The sequence below is a fragment of the Lemur catta genome, chromosome 11 (assembly GCF_020740605.2).
Source record: "Lemur catta isolate mLemCat1 chromosome 11, mLemCat1.pri, whole genome shotgun sequence".
NCBI classification, from domain to species: Eukaryota; Metazoa; Chordata; class Mammalia; order Primates; family Lemuridae; genus Lemur; species Lemur catta.
The window spans coordinates 20,899,163-20,905,162 of record NC_059138.1 but is presented as its reverse complement, the minus strand read 5'-3'; the positions used below and the strand labels follow the sequence as shown (position 1 = coordinate 20,905,162).

The 6,000-nt window shown below is 40.9% G+C and overlaps 1 non-coding gene across 1 annotated transcript; it reads left to right on the top strand.

Annotated features, from left to right (window-relative positions):
- Nucleotides 1–216: 216 nt before the first annotated feature.
- On the top strand, nucleotides 217–320 carry LOC123647902. Its single transcript, XR_006738428.1, has one exon. It is a non-coding gene; the product is annotated as a small nucleolar RNA U13 (small nucleolar RNA).
- Nucleotides 321–6,000: the final 5,680 nt, after the last annotated feature.

Sequence of the window (6,000 nt, the reverse complement as noted above, 5' to 3'; positions counted from 1 at the left end):
ATTGTAAGTGAAAATAGCATAGAGAGAGGCAATATTCTAAGAAGTAGTGGTTGAGAATTGTGTAGAAGCAATGATGAATAACATGAAATCCTCACTTTCTATCATTAATGTAAGCTAGATCACAAAGCAATAATATTTTTAAACATCTAAGAGTAAATAACTAGCGAACTAGAATTTTATACTTAGCCAAACTGGCATTTAAAATCAAGAACATTGATCCTTTTGTAGTTTATAAGCACGATGATGGCATTTTCACACTCACATGTGAGATGTGCCTCCCTCAAACCTTGTTACTATGTTGGCACCTTCCCTGTCTAATGTGGGAAAAAGAAAAGAAAAGAAAAGAAAAGAAAACAAGAGCACCCATGGAATGGGAGAAAATATTTGCAAATCGAGTATCTGACAGGGGACTTGTACCCAGAATATATTAATATAAAGAATTCTTACAGCTCAACAATAAAAAGACAACCCAATTTAAGAATGGGCAAAGGATATGGATATACATTTCTCCAAAAAAGACTTACAAATAGCCAATATGCAGATAAAAAGGTGCTCAACATCATTAGTCATTAGGGAAATACAAATCAAAACCACAATGGGATACTATTTCACAACCACTAGGGTAGCTAAAATAAAAAAAAAGAGAGAGAGAAAGACAATAACAAGTGTTGACAAAATGTAGAGAAACCTACATTATGCATTGCCAGTAGGATTATAAAATGATGCAGCCACTTTAGAAAATAGTGGCAATTCCTCAAAATATTAAATATAGATACAATATAACCCAGCAATTCTACTCCCATTTAGATACCCAAGAAAATTAAAAACATATGCCTACACAAAAACATATGTCATATCGGCATTATCTATAATAACCAGAGAGTGGAAACTACCCAAATGCCCATCAACTGATGAACAGATAGACAAAATGTGGTGCATCCATACAATGGAATATTACTTGGACATAAAAAGAACTGAAATTCCAATACATGCTACAACATGGATGAAATGTGAAAACATTGTGGTAGGTGAAAGAAACCAGACACATGGCCATATATTACATTATTCATCTATATGAAAGGAATAACAGTCCTTTGTAAGTAATTTTTACATTGTACCAAAAAAGGGAATATGTCTGCGTGAGTGTGTGTCGGGGTGTGTGTGTGTGTGTGTGTGTGTGTGTGTGTGTGTGTGTTTTGTTCTCCCCACTCCGGCAGGACACGCCAGAGACTGTTAGAAGTGGTTGCCTTTGGAAATGGGAAGTCCGTGTCTAGTGCAGAGATGGTCGGAGAGGTTTTTTAGTTATTGAGATGCAATTCACACACAATAAAATTCACCCTTTTAAATAATACGATTGCTGGGTCACTAATGGTAACTGTCATTAACTTTTTGAGGAACTAGCAAACTTTTGTCCAAAGTGGCTGCTTCATTCACATGCCCACCAGCAGTGCATGAGAATTCCAGTTTCTCAGCTTCGTTGTCAACACTTGTCATCTTTTTTTTTTTTTAATTGCCTCTGGGTCTGAAGGTCCATGGGAAGTGACATTAAGCCTTGCTTTGGTCTTACTTGCATCTATAGGGTCTGTGATCTTTGTGTGAAGCTCACAAGGTTGGAAAACAAAAGATTCTGCCTCTATTTCCTCATGAGAATTAGGAACCACCCATATCCACTCTAAAAAGTTCCCCTGGGCTATTTTTCAGAACTACTTTCAATTATCTCAAAAAGCCTGATGTAACTCAGACAATCCCGCTCAATGGGGTTCCTAGCACTGAAAAGTCAGGTGACTTAATTTTGACTAGAATTATTTGAATTAAGTTTAATGGCTTACGAATAGAGAAGGCACTGCCCTGGGGTTTTATCACCACCTGGTAGTACAAACCTAGCATATGGTAAATGTGGAAGTGAACGAATGAATTTAGTCCTCATGTGTTAACCTAAATCTCTGATTGGTAAATTTTTTTCTTATTTGGAGACAAAATGAAGGCTGATTAAAGGAATCATTGGTGGGAGAAGAGTAGAAATCTTTGCCTTTGGGGAATCCAGAGGTGTGGCCTGTCCCAAGTTACTCCTTGGGTAATACTGTTGGAAGAGCTGTTTTTCTGAGGCCTTGTTTCTTTCTGGTTCCTTGGGCCTCTGGTCCCAGCTCAGCCCTGGTCTGGCCCCAGATACCCTCAGCCCGTTGGAGCCCAGAGGACACCCACGGTTGTTAGTGTCCTGAGAACTGTCCCCCTGCCCCACCCCACCTGCCTTGCTCTCATCCCCCTCCCCACGATCCAACACAGCCTCTGGTGGCATAAAATGAGTTAATCCGACATATCCCTGCAAATGTGTAAACGGTGCCAATTCACATCAGAATCCTTTTCCTCGCTATTTTTCCATACTATTCCACCCCATCTGTATCAGTTTCCCAGGGCTGCTGAAATGAAGCACCACAAATAGGTGATTTAAAACAGAAACTTATTGTTTACAGTTCTGGAGGCTGGAAGTTTAGAATCAAGGCGTTGGTAGGACCATGCTCCCTCCAAAGGCTATAGGGGAGGATCCTGCCTTGTTTCTTCCAGCCTCTGTTAGCCACACACATTCCTTAGCTTGTGGCGGCATAATCCCCATCTCTGACTCTGTTGTCACATGTCCACCTTCCCTCTGTCTCTGTGCCCAAATTTTCCTCTTCTTATAAGGACACCAGTCACACTGGATTAGGAGCCACCCTAATCCAGCTCCCCTCACTGCATTCCTCATTTGCAAATAGACATAATACTACTTGGACTGTGTGTGCGTGGGACATTGGAAAGTGGGCCTGTCCATACAGTGCAGGCGGTGGGGCTATTTGACAGTATGTAGCAGGAGCCTAAAAAAGGCATGGCCTCGGGTTTTCACTTTTGAACATTAATCTTAAGGAAATAATTGGGCAAGTGTTTAAAGATGTAAGTATAAAGATATTCATTGCAACTTTATGACAGTAAAAAACATAAACATTCTAAATGACTACAAAGGAGAACTAATTTGATCTTAAGAGGTTATAATGTAACTGAATCCTTTATTCTTACCTATATTTCCTTCTCTTGGGACCACAAAACTCTTGTAGATATTTAAATGTGTATTTTTTATGAAACAATTGGAAATTCAAACATTGTTTGGTGATATTAGGAATCATTGTTGATATTTTAGTTGTGTAATGGCATTGTGGCTTTGTTAAAAATGAGTCTTCAACTTTTAGAGATGTATACCGAATATCTGCAGGTGAATTGATAGGCTGTATGGGGTGTGCCTCAAATAATACAGGGGGCCAACCTGGACAACATAGAAAGACCCCATCTCTATAAAAAATCTTAAAAAATTAACTGAGCGTGGTGGCACATGCCTGTAGTCCTAGCTACTTTGGAGGCTGAGGCAGGAGGATCATTTGAGCCCAGGAGTTTGAAGTTATAATGAACTATGATAGTGCCACTGGACTCCAGCCTGGACAACAGAGTGAGATCCTGGCTCTAAAATAATAATAATACAAGATGGAGACAATGCTTGGGTGTGTAGATGGGGCAGGATTGGCCATGGGTTAAGGGGTGCTAAGGCCTGCTAGGGTTTGATACGTGGAGGCTGTTTTGCTCTCTGTCTACTTTTGTGTATTATCTAAACTCTCCACAATAAAAAGTCAGACAAAGGATGTGTCTAATTGAATTGTTTTGGTAGAATCTTCTAGGGATCACAACCTCTAAAGTTGTTCTATTGACACTTTTCTATTATATAATTTTTTAAAAATGTCATCTGTTTCTCTAACTTACCCAGTTGTTGTCTAGGATGAAATAAGTATGAAAGTGCTTTGCAAACTGACAGCCCTGTACACAATAAGGGATTATTAAGACTCATTAATTTTCCAAACATCTATTGCTGCGCTCTTCAGTGGAACAAGAATTAAGGTTTTGCCCTCAAAGAGTTTATAGTTTAAAATTTTCCCCAATTTAAAGTGGCTTTTCTCAAAAAGGCAGTGCAAGGAGGGATACAATAAGGCCATGTGTGTAAACGAGGCTGAGTCTGGTGCTGGGAAACTCAGTTTCATTTGATCAGTCAGGTCCTTGGGGTGGGATGGTGCAGGGACCCCGTCTGTCTTGTTCATTGCTGCATCCCTGACACCCAGCATAAGGACAATAATAATATTAATAGTAGTGATAATAATAATAAAATAGAACTAACATTTGTTGAGCCCTTCAGTGTTAAGCACGGTGCCAAATACTTTACCTACATAATCTCATTTCATCTTCAAAACAGTCTTATGGGGTGGGCACTGCCATCCACATTGAGAGAGAACTGATGAGAACACTGAACCTGAGGAAGATTAAGTAACTTAACCAATGTCACCCAGTCGATAAGTGTGGAGCTGGGCTTGAACCCAGGTCCATTTGTCCTGGAAGCTGCCGCTCTTAACCAGGAAGCCTGAAACACCAACTTGAAAAATCCAGTCCTCTTGGTGGGTCTCTTCTTGTAGGGACAGTGAGGACAGCAGGCTGGAGGAGCTTGGTGACACTTGCCTCCGCAATCCCCTAGCCACGTCTCCCAGCTTAAGCTGATTCTACAGCTTAAGCTACTGCCTGTTGTCTTTTGGGTCCCCAAGTGGATGTTTGTACAAAGGAAAGAAAACACTCACTGACCAATCAGCACAAGGCCTGGAAGGTTTATTTTTCACTGTAATTTAATAAATGAAAGTTAATAAATATTCATATGCTGATTTTGTATGTGTTTTACTAATTTTGAGTTATAGTAACTGTAGATATCATAAAGTATATTTTTATTAATTTTAAAGTTTTATTACATATAATGAGTCATATATAAGTTTAAGTGATTTAAGCGATAGGGCCCAGAGCCTTATCACCTAAGGGCAGGCCGATACTATCAAGCTTCCAGAACTGTAAGCTAAATAATTGTAGGGTAGGACAGAGGAAGAAGAGTCCTAAAGGCACGTTGTTCAGTCTCCAAAATGCTTTGCCTTGTGCTTTTTCGTAGCTGATGTTTAACAAATAGTTGTTAAATAAATGACTGTAAAAAAGAGGAAAATGATCATAAACAAAATTAAAAGCAAATAGGTAAGGAAATATTCTCATACATAGTTAGGGAAGGGCTTAACTCCTAAATATATCAAGAACTTGCAAAATTCTTAAGAAAATCATGAAATCTTTAACAGAAAAATGACAGTGCTAAATACGGAATGAATGAGTGGTTGGGTGGAGGCCACTGGGGAGATGCCTTTCCTGGAACTTAGCACATTAATTTTGCAAGAGAGCATCGGGAATCACCTTGGGGCAAGTGGACGTCAGGTATGTGAAGGGGGACTTTGTTCGAAAATGCAAAAGGACTCAGCTGCAGAGCTGGGTTAAGCCTTTTTCAGATGAGCTAGAGGGCAGGAGAGAGATGGCTGCATGGCCTGACAGGACAATCAGATGTCCCAAGTTGGGGAAAGTAGGCAGAAAATCAAGAAGTATACACTGGTGAACTCCCTGCTTTGGAAGCAGAAATATGGCATTACTGGGAAGGGGTCGGAAGGTAAGCCCACCATTTGGGAGGAAATCCAACTCTGTGAGTAGGCTGCAGTCTGGTAAGAGAGTTGGAGGAGCAAGAGATCGAGAAGGAGGAAGAAGGCAATGTCCTCCCCAGAGCAGGGCCAGCTCTCTGTCCTGCCCTGACAGGTCAGGGTGACCCAGCCTTAGAAGTAGGGTTAAGTTGAAACCTGGGCTCTGACGACAGCAGCAACTTCTCAGTCGTGTCTGACACATGAAAATGTCTTTTCCTTGGTCAACCAGGTGAGATGACTCTGGGGTGTAGCAACTGCAGGATTGGTTACTGCACTTGGTTACTGGCCCTTGCCCTGTCTCCAGCCTTTGGAATGAATTTGACTTTACGCCCTTCCCTCTAGGGGCCTCATAAATGAAGCCTCATCCTCAGGCGTCAAGGGTGACTTTTCACAGTGCACCTCCGTTGTGGGAAGGGTATGTTGGCCTTTGGGAGTGGAG